The following is a 15040-nucleotide window of genomic DNA, read 5'->3' on the forward strand; positions in this document are numbered from 1 at the left end:
ACCATGCAATGTCTTCCGGGCCCAAGCCTTTCAACTCCTGGCCCCATGGGGGTGTGGGTCGGGGGCTGTGGCCCTGCCCTTCACACCGTCAGGGTGCACCATGCCAGGGCCATTTCCCTCATGGCCCCCCACCCCACCTCATGTGGCTTTGGCCTTGCACACCGACTCTCCCTGTGTGAATGTAGCTTCCATCATCAGACTGCCGCAGCTCAGGCGGCGAGGGAGGGCCAGAGGGATGCCCCACGGGGCACGGCCTGGGATGGCCCTTCCTCAAAGCCAGGCAGCTGGGGCAGGGTTTTAGCTTTCCAGGACTTAGGGAGAGGGGCCTGAAATCTACTTTAAAAAACAAAACAAAACTGAATCTTAACTGATGAATGTAACTCCGGGGGTGCTGGGGCCAGGGCAGTGGTGGGGATGCTTTGAAATCTGTGGGAGGGACTGGAGGAGCTGAGGCACGGCCGTCCCCGGGGACGACCACACCTGGATTCTTCTCCCTGAACACGGACGTCCCCCAGCCCGGTAGGCCCCGGCTTCCGTGCTTGCTCCCTCCTCTCAGCCCTGCTGAGCTCGGAGAGAAGTCTGAGCGCCGATTCAAACCAAAGCTGCCTGTTCCGTGCCCAAGCCTGGATGATGGGCACGGCGACCACATGTCCCCGGTTGTCTTTAATTCTAAAATGACCATCCTGCTGTCCTTGCCAGGATGCGTGTATCTGAGGGTCTACAAAATAGTCCCTGAAATAAGATGGCACCTTCCCCCTTTCAAGAAGGGTGGGTCTGGGGCTGACTCAGGGTTTAGGTGCCCCTGGTGTGGCCCAGAGGTCCCAGGCTGGGCCATCTGTTCCTGGGAGGACTCTCCCCAGCAGGAAGGCCAGAGGTGGCCCCAGTGCCTGGAGGGTTAGGGGCTCTGCCTGTGATGTGCATAAGGAGGTAGGAAAAGGCAGGTCTCCTGTAGGATCCTCAGCTTCTAGAAAATTCCTCAAGGCCCTGTCAAACCCATCCCACTGCTTACCCAATTCCAGGGCCGAGTAGTAAGTTTACAGTTTTCCCCCTGATGTCCTCGGATGCCCCGCCCACTGCAGTGACAGACGGGTGGAGGCCAGGCAGCTCCTCAGTCCTCCTCCAAACCAAGTCCTGCCCTTGGCCTTCCCTCATGACCCTCGCTTGGGACAGAGGAGCTCTGGCTCCTTGACTGTTGAAGACCAGCTGGCAGGGGCAAGATGGGGGTCAAACTACCTACGGATGAAAGCCACAAATGAATGGAGCCCCTCTCCCCAGGGATACCCACCCACACTCAGCAGGGATTTCCGAACAGCCCCGGGCCTTGGAGCTGCCTGTTTCAGTCCCTCCGCTTCTGGGGCATCTCGGAAGAGGAATCCTGAAGGAGACGGCTCCCTGTTTATCTGCACCCCCACCCCCACCCCTCAGGGCAAATGGACTGAGACCCATGGTCGCCCTTCGGGTGGCTGGGTCCTCGACACTGAGCTTCAGCTGGCACTGCCCAAGCCAGGAGGATGTGTGGAGTGCCCCTCTAGCCAGTCCTGCTACACCAGCACCCCCAAGCTGGGGCAGGAGGGCGAGGGCTGGGTTTTGCACTATTGCTGCGATACCTTAAGGCGCCCTCTGGTGGTGCACACGTGCGCACAGGTGGCCGATGCATCTGGCACAAGCATTTGGAGCCGCATCTCCGCACAAGTGTGAATACCTCTGCACACACGGACGTGACTGTGTGCGTACGTGGGGGTGGGGGTGGGGGTGGGTGGGATGAGGGTGTGGAGAACTTAAGACTTCCTGTGACCAGTCCTCGTGGCTCCCAGCGGTCTGCATCCTCCTGCCCGGACCCTGGCAGCGCCCAGAGACAATTAGAGGCTGCGTTGGCCTGGGCCTGGAACTGGCTCCCTATAGCATCTTGTAAATACGTCATCTGGGGTTCGGGTGGGGAGGCAGGGACAGAAGACATCAATTAAAGGTCCTGTCTGGGGGCTCACACCAACCTGTGTCTCTCTCCTTTGCGTCAATGACCGCACTGTGACGGGGGACCCTTCCCTGTCCTTCCCGGCCCTGGAGGGAGGGTGCCGATGTGCGGTGATGGAGCGGGTGGGGATGGACACTGAAGGCAGGAAGCTAGCACCTAGGACTGGGCGCTGGGAGGCAGGAGGCAGGGCATACTTTTCCATCCTCAACCAGGAAACAGACACAGGCCGGGCGGAGGGTCTGGCCCTTCCGCTTCCTCTGCTCTCAGATAACCGCCCTCTGGTTTCAAAGCAGAGCAGCGGGGAGGGACTTGGAAAGCATCTTGCTCAAAGGTGGGAGACCAGCGAGGCCAGGCCTCACCTCTCAAGAGATTCCAGAAGTGGGGCCGAGACTGCCGATCTAAGGGCAGTGCTCTTGGGCCCACAGGGAGTTTGTCCTCCTCCCACCTCTGCGGCCTCCGGCTGCACCTGGGGCAGGAAGGAGCGGGGCCAGGCTGAGCGCCAGAAGGGTATCATTCTTATCTTTCCCTCCAGACCTCGGTGGGCCTGGGGGACTGTGGCTCTGGGAGTCCTGCTAGTTCAGGGGAAAGATAAGGGAGAGAGGTGGGGACAGGGAACAGGACTGGAAGGAGAGAGAGGAGATACTGGGAGCAAGAAATAGCGGCCGCAGCGAGGGCCGGGGAGAATGAGCAGCTGGAAGCTCCCGGATCAGAGCCCCACTCCCCGTGGCCAGGACCACATGGCCGGTGCTCAATAGCCCGTGGCCACCACGCTGGATGGCGATGGTGTGAGTCTAGACAACAACGGATGCTATTAAGTAGCAATAGCTAAGCTGAAATGAGGCGGGACAGCGGGAGGGCACAAACTGTAGCAAGAAGGATTTGGATCAGCTGCCACGGACCAGACCTCATTAAGGCAGAGGGGACCTGTGTGTCCTTTCTAGAAGGCAAGCGAGGAGCCAGGACGACTTGGGCAGGGTCGGGGAATTGTAACTTGACTTAGTAAGAGACTTGGATGTGCCCGCCCCCACCCCACGCCCCCAGGAACTTGCTGTAGATAAAAGATTTCTATTATCCTTTTCGGAAGGAAAACAGGAGAGAGGAAGCCTCTTCCGGCCTCAAGGACTTTGTGGGCCAGTCAGTAATGGCTTCAGCGTCAACGTTTGGTCTTTGAGGTGGAGATTCAGTCTCATTTCTTGAGAAACCACAGGTCCATTTAGGAGACCGGCATACCACCTCACACAGGTCCCCGAGGACCCCCACCAAACCCAGAACCCCTCGGGGCCCGCGCCTCGGCTCTAGTGTTCACGGGGGGGAGGGGGGCCCGTTAGACTTTCTGGGGTTGAAAGCGAAGGCAGGACAGAAAGTTGGTTCGTGTCGTGACTCGAGCTGTTGCTATCGCGTCCTTTAGGAGTCCTGAGGTATGACAACCCGGAGGTCATCCTTGGTGACAGCGCCAGAACGGTGCCCTGGCGGCCCTTCAAAGGGCAGAGGCGCTCAGGAGGGCCCCGGGCCCGGGCCTTTGGGAGAGAAGGTCTGGCTGCTTCGGGAGGTGGGCGAGCCCAGGAGGCCATGGAGCCTCCCGCCACACACACACGCTGCATTCCAGCTCGGCTATTTATAAGGGGACAAGGTGCCATCGGCTCCCCCTTAGAATGCTGACATAACACCCCTAACGCTTCACTGCCCCTCGCTCTTCCGCAAAGCTCTTCACATGGTCCATCTGACCGTGAATGGAGACCAAGGCTGACCCGCCCCCGGGGGAAGGGGAGGACGGCAGTGCCCAGCGCACTCACTGGCCCTGTGCTGTCTCGGGCAACCCTGGCCGCTGGGCTCCGTCCGGGCCCCCAGGCAATGCTTCTGTGTCTTCACTGCCCCGCCCCCACGCCGACCCCTCGCCTCGTGCACACCCTGGCCTTCTGCCACCTGAACCCCTGCCCACTTGGCAGCCTGCAGGCTTCCTGACAAGTGTCTGACCAGCTGCCAATCTCTGTTCTCCTCAAGAACCGTCTGCTTCTCCCTGGCAGCTGTAGTGCCCACTTGGGTTTAAAAATAAACTCCCTGTCTGCCGCTCTCCGGCCTGACCCCAGCAACTCCCTCCGGGTTGAGCCTGAGCCTGGCTGCCTCTGAAATAAGGAGCCACCATCACTCCAGAGGCCACGGCAAGGACTCTGTCCCCGCGTCTCCCCCGAGGACAGACTGTGAAGTTCATCCCAGGAAACTTCACTGGTCAGGAGGCGTCCGGCCCTCCTGTCATCTGAGGGTCATTTCTGGTTGCGGATTTCAGCACAGGAGAGGGGTGGTGGGAGGCAGGGCTGCTGTTAGGGGGTGAGACTGTCGGGGTTGCCCGGACGGACGTCATTACAGAACTGCAGTCTCCAACCTTCACGGGGCGCTCACAGCAAGGACGCGGGGGCACCTGCCTTTCCTGGTGGGTGTGCCTCCCTCTCCGGCCATTTAAGTCCACCCTCACTCCACCCCACCGCTGCTCACCCAGTTCACTCTCCCCTCCCACTCCACTCTGTCTGAAAACCCACTCTTAAGGCCACGTGGAGCCCCACTTGCCTTCTTACCCTTGGGTTCTCCCCGCAAAGGTCAACCCCTCCCCTTTACATGGAACCCCAGGGCCTCCTACCTTCTGAGGACATCATCCTGCCCCTTACCAACCCTCTCCCCTGCCATCTCCTTCTTCCCAAAGCCCTAGACCTTTCCAGCCTTAAAAATAAAAACAAACCCCACCTCTGGCCACCAGCCCCACATCTTTACAGCCACATTTCTTTTCCTTTTTTTTTTTTTTTAAATCCTCACCCCAGGATATTTTTCCATTGATTTTTAGAGAGTGGAAGAGAGGGGGAAAGACAGAGAGAAATGTAAGTGTGACAGAAACGCATCGATTGGTTGCCTCCTGCAGGTGCCCGACCAGGGCCGGGGAGGAACCTGCAACCAACGTATGTGCCCTTGACCGGAATCGAACCCGGGACCCTTCAGTCCGCAGGCTGACGCTCTATCCACTGAGCCAAACCGGCCAGGGCACAGCCACGTTTCTTGATGGACATGCCTGCGGCCATCACATTTCCTCAGCACTCATTTGTGCCGAGCCGGCTCGGCCATGGGTGAACCTGAACTCAGGCCCGTTCCCCATACTCAGCCCCACGCTGGGCGCCATATCTGCTGCGCCAGCACAGCCAGGTTCGGGGAGCTGGAGAGGGGGCGGTGAAGGATTGAGAAAAGACAGACAAGCGAATGAAAGCTGGGTCTGGGTGGGACGCTGCCCTCTCTGATGGAGAGCCAGCACCAGCGCCTGCAAGCCGAGTCCATTTTATAGCCAGATTCCAGGAGGCAAAGTAAGGGCGTGGCCAAGATGTTGACAACGTTCTCTCTGGTTTCGAATCTACTCAATTACATGCACCTGGTCCAGCTTTGTTTACTTGCTGCACCTCCCGCAGCCCATCTCACTCAGCCACGTGGGACCACAGGTTCGGACCATAAGGTCAAGCTTACAACCATAGCCTTTGGCTATAATTGTGCTGGGACTTGCACGTGGCTTTGCCGCCAGAGGATCGTGCCCTCTCATTCGTCCCAGGCTTGAACCTGTCCAAACGCTGTAGCCGCGCTCCACACTCACCCAGTCCTTGGGGCAAACTCTCAGGGTTGCCACCTCCACATGCACCTCCTGGTCCATCCCAGCATCGGGATCCTAGCAATGGTCAGGCCACTCCTCTGGCCGTTCCGCTCCAGTCCCTCCTCACCCCTGGAGCTCGGGCTCAACTGTCCCCTACGTGCCTCTCCGCTCATTTTGGGCCCACCTTCCCCTTTCGGTTCCAACCTCAGGGGTGTCTTTTAGTTCCTTGATGGTTCTCGCCCTTGGACCTTGGCCTCATTTACGACTTCACCCCCACTGTACCTGCTAACATCCTCTGGGTCTCAGTTTATGTCACTCGCTCCAGGAAGCCAGCCTGGACCGGGGTCTCCCCCACAGAGCACTCAGCACTCTGCCTGGTGAGAGCCGCTCTGCCCGCCACAGGCATCGTCAGGGCCATGAGGGGGCGGGGAGCTAGGGGTGCCTTTGACAGTGTCACATTCCCAGCGAGTAATCTGGTGCCTGCAACATTCGTGGTGTTTAATAGATGTTTGTTGAATGAGAAATAGCAGTGCCATCCTAAGACTAAAGCAGGCTGGATGGTTGGATGTTGAGCTAGGAGAGGGGAAAAAGTAATCATAACCTTGGGCTGGCCCACAACTGTTCTGTGTAACGAGTTGAATCTGGAATCTGACTGATTTTGGGGGGGGGGTGGAAACCAGTTTCAGTTTAGACACGCCCCATGGCATGTGGTCCGTGTGGGAATTTCTTTCCAGCTGCACAATGGGAAGAATAATCCAAAGGAAGAGTTTGGGTTATATTCCCAATCCAACTAGATTCCTTCTCAGCCTTTCTCGATGTATCAGTGGGAGCATCGCTCTTCCAGCACCAGGCACCCCATCTGTGATGCCTTCGAACTCACACCCTGGTTATGGGGCTTCCTGGGGGCTGGGCACTGACACAGCATCACAGGGGACCCTCACACTCGCCAAGTGTGCCAGGGCTATGACCAGTCCCACTTCACGGGTGAGGAAACGCGGTCTTAGATGTGTCCCCCGAACCATTTGCTTGGAGCACTCACCTGACCATAGGTAAAGGCCTTCTTTTCTGCAACTACATAATCCCACCCCGAGGCTTGCATCCTCCGCAGAGCCTTTACATGGAACCTGCATATGCAGGACCAGCTAACACCTCCTTATTGGTGAGGACGCCGAGGCAGGCCGTTCTGCGGCCCAGAATGGAGACAGCAGCCTCTGAGGTAGAACAGGCCAGCTGCTCCAACACAAGAGCCAACCGCCCCTTTGTGAAGGACTTTTATGGGTTCTTCCTGTTCTGAGTATTTAATAAATGTCAGACTTACAGTGTTTACTTCTAAAATACTTGCCCAGACTCTCCAGAGCCTTAGGAGGAAAGAATAAGAGATAAAGAAAAAGCCCTAGTAATCAGTGTTGTTGAAAGGGGGATGGAGCCCAGGGGCCTGTTCACCCAGACAGAACTGCGGAATCTGAAGAGCAGATCCTAAGAAAGGATCAACATCTCACTTGATTCCTCCTGCAAACCGCCCCCTCCTTGACCTTCGTGTGAATTCCTACAATGATGGGAAACACACGTCAAAAAAGCAACAGATTCTTTACCAGAAAATTTAAAATTGGTCCTGGCTGGTATAGATCAATGGTTAGAGTCGCATGCCTGCCCCCACCCCCACCCCACCCCCCACCACCGAAGGGTCTCAGGTTCGATTCCTGGTCAAGGGCACATCCCTGGGTTGCAGGTTTTATCCCCGGTCCCGGTCAGGGCACATGCAGGAAGCAACCAATGTGTCAACACATCTCTCTCTCTCCTTCCCTCCCTCTCTCCCTTCCACTCTCTTTGCAAGAGAAACATCAATCTGCTGCCTCCTGCACGCCCCCTACCAGGGACTGGGCCCAATCCAGGCATGTGCCCCAGCCGGGGGAATCTAAATGGTGACCTCTAGGCACACAGGATGATGCTCAACCAACTGAGCCACACTGGCCAGGGCTCCTTTTAAAATTCAACAAGGATTATCTAGATGAGCATGGAAATTGTGGGCCACGTTTATTTTCTACATACTTTGTGTTTTTAGATGAATAAATGCATGTGTGCTTTTAAAAAGTGACAATGGTAATTAATAATGGCTTTCTAGGGACTGGGCGATTAGTGATGTATTTTGCTTTCTCTTTATTTTCTGAATTATTCAAGTTGTTTTCTTTTATAAGGAGCATGTAATACATTCATAACCAGAAATAAAGTCAGAAAAACCGCAGGCAATGATAATTGTGTTTAAAAAAGACACCAAAGTTATTGAATTACACCCTGAAAAAGGGCACATTGTCTGCAAATTATTCCCCGTAATTTTAAGAACTTAGAAAAAGCTGTAGAGCTCTTACATTTCATTTTACGTAGTCTGTGTTATAGTGCATAAGCACTGTTTATGGAAATAATTTCATGAATACTAGCAGAAGTTCCTGTCCAATTTCTGTGTTCCCAGTCAAGAAAGTTAAATTTAGTTAAATTTAAGTAAGTTCTCTACTTTTGGCGCCTCCGATTTTGGATTTGGGGTCCTGTAGCCTGCTGTTACTAAAGGTAATTTAATTTGTTGAATAAATGCTTCTGGAAAGAAATGTTAAAGTGATTGCCTCTGAGGAGCAGGAATAGAAAGGAATATGAGGACTTTCACTTGTTTATATCCTTTAGTATTGATCAAAATTCTTTTTATTATTTTATTTTACTAAGTTTATTATTTTTTAATTGTGGTTAAAAAAAAAAAGATACAGCCGTGGCCAGGTAGCTCAGTTGGTTGGAGCATCATCCCAACATGTCAAGGTTGCGGATTCAATCCCTGGTCAGGGCACCTGCAGGAGTCACTGATGGGTACACGAATAGGTAGAGAACAGGTCAATGTTTCTCTTCCTCTCGCTCTAAAATCATTAAATAAAAAAATTAAAAAACAAAACAAAAACCTTCCCTTAAAAAGACACAAAATTTACCCAGAGTGGGAGAGAGAAAAACATTGATGATGAGAGAAACATTGATCAGCTGCCTCCTGCACAGCCACCACCGGGGATCAAGCCCGAAACACAGGCATGTGCCCTGACCAGGAATCAAACCTGCGACCTCTTGGTGCCTGGGACGACGCTCAACCAACTGAGCCACGCATTCTAGGCCAGGGTTGCCAGTGATAGCAAATAAAAATACAGGTCACTCAGTTAAATTTGAATTTTGGATAAACAATTTAAAAAATTAGTATGTTCCACACAATATATAAAAATTATTCACTGTTGATCTGAGATTCAAATCTAACCAGGCATCCTGCATCTTATCTGGCAACCCCAAGTCCAGGGTAAGGGGCTCCTGCCCAGGACATCTACTCCAGGCCAACCTATGCTGACCTGTTCACAACCTTCTCCAGCAGCGCCTCGCTGTGCTATGGCACCCCACATTCCCACTGACCTTACAGAAACACCACCCAACCTCCCCCCCAACACACACACACACACACACACACACACACACACACACACACACACGCCCTTACCTTGTATCTATCCTTCCTTCTAGCAACTTCCCAGAACCTTAGCCCACTACTCAGAAGAGCTGGCTTGAATGGCCACACCCCACATTGTCTCTTTTAAGTCAACAAGCCCCCAGAATCAAACCACTGGACCTAAACAGCCACATCACCAGCAGGTCTGTAACCAGGGCTGTTCCAACGCCGCAGATCCTCATCCAGGACCATGTCCCCCTCTGAACGGGAAGCAGACAACCCGTCCACAATGTGCACTTACCTTGTTCCCCGGGCTTCGCCGTTCACGCTAAGGCCTGCCACTGCTCTCAAACGCACCTGGGTACAGGGTCTCGCAGGTCTCTGCCTGCTGGGCAGGAGCCACGGCTGCAGCACGCTTTCAACGAAAAAAGGGCCGTGCCCTGGCTGCTGTTTCCGTGGCGCGAGCATCAGCCCGCACACCACAGGTCCTCAGGTTGGACTCCTGGCCGAGGCCATGTTCCTGGGTTCCAGGTTCAATCCCTGCCCTGGTCCCGGCTCATGGAGGCAACCAATGGATGTGTCTCACTCACATCAACTCTTTCTCTCTCCCTTCCACTCAAAAAGTCCTGAGTGAGGGTTTAAAAAAAAGAGCCAGGCCAAAGGAGCTCTCTTTCCGTCCTTTCCAATGTTCCCAGAGTAAGGCAACATGTCGCTTCCCCAGGACTACAGAAACTAAAAATACAACTTCAGGAAGCTATCCAGTTCTGTGCCACTTCCCCCACGGTCAGGTCCCGTTCAGGTCACTGGTTATGCATGCACAGAACCGGTTATGAACAGCTGCTTGGTTCTGCTCTGCCTGGAGTTTAGGGCTGTCAGCCAGCCATGCCCTGGGTGATGGCCCGAGAGCAGAGCAGACAAGGATACTTGTGGGAGGCTCAGCGGAGGGTAAAGAGGGAATCCGGTCAGCTTTTACTCGAGGCACCAGCAGTGGGCTTCCTTAGGTTCTTCCACAATCCCCGCCCGAATCGTTTAAAGGAGGCACAGCTCGTCAAGGACAGGGCAAGGAAATGCACCATTTCCTCAGGACCAAGAGGGCCAGGAGAGAAAGCCAACTGGTGACAAATGCTTGTTGCCATGGCATCGTCCCTTTTCCCAATTCTGAGTCGCTTCCTTATTCCTCAAAGATGTCATTAAAGGTATGGTGGAGAAATGTCTACGTAATGACACCAACTCGTTTACATAAGGTGCAAAGGTTCTTTTCACCGGGGCTGCGTGACAGTATAAACCCGAAGTCCTGAATCTATATTGACGAGTCTGAATCTTCGTCAGTCATTCTGAGCTGGCAGATGAGATGACACCCATTTGTTCCATCAGTTCTAAACCTCCTTGAAACAGAGGAAATCATTTAAAACAATACCTCTCCCCCTTTTTAAAAATATATATTTTTATTGATTTCATAGAGGAAGGGAAAGGGAAAGATAGAAATATCAATGTTGAGAAAGAATCATTGATCAGCTGCCTCCTGCACACCCATACTGGGGATCGAGTCCGAAACTAGGGCATGTGCCCTGACCGGGAATCCAACCCATGACCTCCTTCCTGGTTCATAGGTCACTGCTCAAGCACTGAGCCACGCCGGTTGGGCCCTCTCCCCCTTTTATCCAAAAACCATAATGAAAGAATTACCAAGAGATAATTTTTGGGTAATGCAATTACCCTCTATCTTCCAGTAGTGGTTACTCAACTATACACTAAAAAGGGTTTTTAATCATCTAGAGAACTTACTAATTTTGATTATGTAGGTCTGAGATGGGTCCAAGGAACCTACATTTTAATCAGCATTCCTGTTACTTCTTACACAGGTGGTCCAACAGTCACATTCGGAAAAAAGGCTGTAGCACAGCAAGGTCCACCCAGCAAAGACCCACCCCGCCCGCCGTGAGCAAGCCCCAGACCAGGCGTCCTCAAACTACGGCCCGCGGGCCACATGCGGGTGTTTTTGCCGTTTTGTTTTTCACTTCAAAATAAGATATGTGCAGTGTGCATAGGAATTTGTTCATAGTTCTTTTTTTAAACTACAGTCGGACCCTCCAACGGTCTGAGGGACAGTGAACTGGCCCCGTTTAAAAAGTTTGAGGACCCCTGCCCCAGACAGCTGCCTCTGCACACTCACTAGGAAAAGAGCAAAGCATGCTGGACTGAGCACTGGCAATCACCGTGCAGACCCGGATTCTGCTCTCAGCTCCGCCTCCACGTCCCTATTCCTCATCCCCTATGAAACAGGCTTCCAATCTGAGATAACTAGAGGAGGCAAACCCTACAAGTATTGGGTATTAACATAAGCCCTTAAAACTTAGAGTGTTTTAAATCCCATGTAGCAAACACATTTTACCTTTGATGCCAACACCTTTTCCAGGTATCAGTCTCTGTTCTGATGGTAAATCTGACCCAAAAATGCACTTTCAAAACTAGCAGTGACTAACTGCTCCAAGAGCTTTCAAGCAGCTCAGAGGTGTATTACCAAATATGGTTGGCTAACCCGTTTCCACTCTGTGCTGCTGAGAGTGGGCTCCACGCGTAAACTACCAGCCAGCCATTCTGTCTCTGGGGGAACAGAGGGCATTACTGCAATAAGTTCGACCTCTCCCACATTCTCCTCTTCTCAGGAGGTACATTAGATTTACCAAGACTGGTCTACGTCTGGGGGGAGCGTCCCTCCCAGAAGGCACTCCTCTGGGGGAAAAGGCCTTGAGAAACAAAGGGAGCCAGAGACAGGGTGTGCTTCTGTGCCTGGACCCCCTCGCACACGAGGCCGCCTACCCTCATCAGGATGCCACAGACACAGACCCACGCAGCCACAGCAATCCCAGCGGATTCTAACCAGTTGTGAACGAAGGGAAATCTTGAGCTCAAACCTCTACTGGGAAAGCTTCCTGCTCACGCATTCCCACTGAGATGGACTTACAGGTGGACGTAGGAGAACAGATTTTTGTATCATGTTTTCTGTGTAAACCGTTAAGCGCTCGAGTACTGATTTATACAAAGAATGGGGTAAGATCCTCCACATGACATTTCCTGGCAGCTGAGTGTTCAAGTTTGGGAAAAGATGCACAGACCACAAATGAATCTTCGGAACTGTATTTGGAACCGACAGAAATCCTTCCAGAGACAAGGCCCTGAGCACAGAGTCTGTCCCCAACCGTGAAGTTTTACATCAACTGTACAAAACAAAATTAGCAACAAGTGATCTTTGGCACTAGAATGGGTAATCCTTAGCTGTTCATACAATATCCAAACTGCATACCACACGATAGGAGATTGCTGGTTAACAGTTGTTTACATTTAAGTTATCTTAAAAAGGTGGAAGTCCTAGCTAAGTTTTTCAGTGTCAATACCCTAACCACAGCTAACACTTGGTGCCTGAGGTAGAGACTTCTGTAAGAGATTTATTAGAGAGAACACATTGGGAGTACAATAAAGAAAAAGATTTCCAATCTTGGAAGCAAATATAGTGTTTTTGCTGATTCAACAAGCCAACCCCTGAAATACACAACTCTTCCTTCCTTTCTTTCTGTAGAGATTTTGCTTGGGAATGGGACTTTGTTTGAACTCCTGGATTTTGGAATCCTATGGGTTGCTTCTTTAAAAAGTATGGTTATTAACATGAAATGTGCACAATGCAAACTGACTTATCATTATTCAAAACACAACTGCATTAGCGACATGTGAAATCTTGTAAACTCTCCATGATGTGTGGCCAGAATGAGTGAAAAGTATGCAATTCAACCTAATGATTCTACTACTTGATGGTGACTGTGAATTATTACAGAACTATGATATATCGGTGAGTTGCAATTTTGTTTCCAAACTCTGTACTGGATAGGCGAGGGGCTTTATTATTTTCAGGTGGAAAGACTCTTCATGAGATTACATGATTTTATAAGGATCATCTAGTACCGGGAACCTGCCCATTACAATGACCAGCAGCTGGGTAACTTTGACTTCAGGTACTTTCCTTCAGTCAGGAAAGACCTCTCCTTTACAGAAAGGCGTTTCTTAAAGTAGGTTCAAGTAAAACATATTCGCCTTCTACTGAAAGCTGGCTGGCTAAACATTTATCATAAACTATAGGTATTATTTTTAGAAGTATACTGTCTCCTAAGTGAGACAGGAAGCATAAAGATGGATATTCATAAGCTTACGGGTAGAGCACAGGTGTAACGAATGGGAATAACATTTACTTCCATTCTTGGTATAAGCTGCTTAGAGCAAATATTTTAAGCCATCACTGATTCCTGTGATTAAGAGCATGAAGGACATCTGACTACCATCACAGTTCTTTCCAACCTCTTTTTTTTAAGCTCTAAGTTCTGATAAACAGCCAATAACCATAGTTGGTCTTCTGATACCTTTACCACAGGCGCGGTCCAACTACCTCATAACACTTTTGAGAGGTAAGTGGTTCCTGAAACTTGGAAAAGTAAAATGAACTGCCTAATAACATACCAAGAAGAAATGACATAATTAAGGTACCTAAGGATGATGTTTTTCTCTTTAAAGATATAGCTGTCCTTTTAAAAGACTATATATTAGTAGTCCTGACCTCCAGAAACATTTTAGATGACAAAGTTCATTTTTATCAAAATAATTCTATAGACATTAGACATTCGTCAAGGAAAATCCCCAGAAAAACTGACTTTGAATGAGAACACACTTGTGGTTTTAAATGAAATATCGAAACAGGCAAAACTAAGTCATCAAGCAAACTCGAAACCACAAAATTAACATTAACATTTCTTTAGGAGAAAATGTTATAAAATTATCCCCTCAAATTTGAACTAAGAGAAAAAGCCTGTTCCTTTTACAAATCTCTCTGAATAACAGATTTTAAGGAAGACAGCAAAGGACACGCCACATCTAAATAAATCCAACAGGATGCGAAGGTATATAAACATGATTGTATCCTGATTCTCAGATGTGAAGAACTAAACACTCAACTTCTATCTAGAGAAGCAAATATCCTATGACAGAGCATGTCTTACACGGCAATTCAAAGGAATATGATTCTGACAAGAAAAAATGCAGACACACTTTTCATACAAATTCCTGCAAGTCCCAGAACAATAGCTGGAATGATGTTTTTATAGATTCAATGCAGACCAAATCAATGGATTAACCTAGACACTGACAGGGCCATTTTCTTAATGTAGGTTCACAGATGTCATTAGGGGGAAATGGCTTTGGCAAACTCTTATGTTCAAAGGCTGAAAGAAATATACTAAGAAAGCAGTGAGAGTTGAGAAACCCATGTCCCAATTAAAACTTCAGTGACAGAATAAAAATAGATTTTTAAATGTGCATGCACAAGTGAATATTTCGCTACCTACTTCAAGAAGGTGAAGAATTATCCAGACACAAAAGGTAACATTCTCATCAGAACAAGCCAAGATGAAACGCCAGGGGCACCATTTGTAGGAACAATAGATACTTCTGGCACCGAACGTCGGCCTGGCATTTCCGCCTGACTCCCTCCCTCTCCATCACTTTCAAACCCCCAACCTTTCTGCTGGCAAAGCCATGCTGTTCTTCAGGCTCTGAAGAGACAGACGAGAGTGTATGTGCATCTTCCGTCCTTCAATTATAAAATCTGCACGAAGCTCTAGTGACGTAAGAATTAATTGATAGTTCCTTATCTCAGCTAGGCTTATTTAACATTTTGCCTCCTTTTGTAGAGTAGTTATTTTAATTCCCTTATTATACATTTGGTTTGAAGGAAATTGCATGTCTATTAATTATCCAGGATACATACATGTATAATATCCTGAAATTCCCCCTTTAGTCTCACCTGAACTTACTTTGTGCTTAAGATGTTTAGAGATCCTGAGGGACTTCTCTAGGTCAAAATTATATATATAAAAGCAGCAAAATAGAGGTAAATGCATGGCTAGAAAATAAGCTTAAATTTTCTACTGAGTTGCTTTTGTTT

The sequence above is a fragment of the Eptesicus fuscus genome, chromosome 20, assembly GCF_027574615.1.
Source record: "Eptesicus fuscus isolate TK198812 chromosome 20, DD_ASM_mEF_20220401, whole genome shotgun sequence".
NCBI classification, from domain to species: domain Eukaryota; kingdom Metazoa; phylum Chordata; class Mammalia; order Chiroptera; family Vespertilionidae; genus Eptesicus; species Eptesicus fuscus.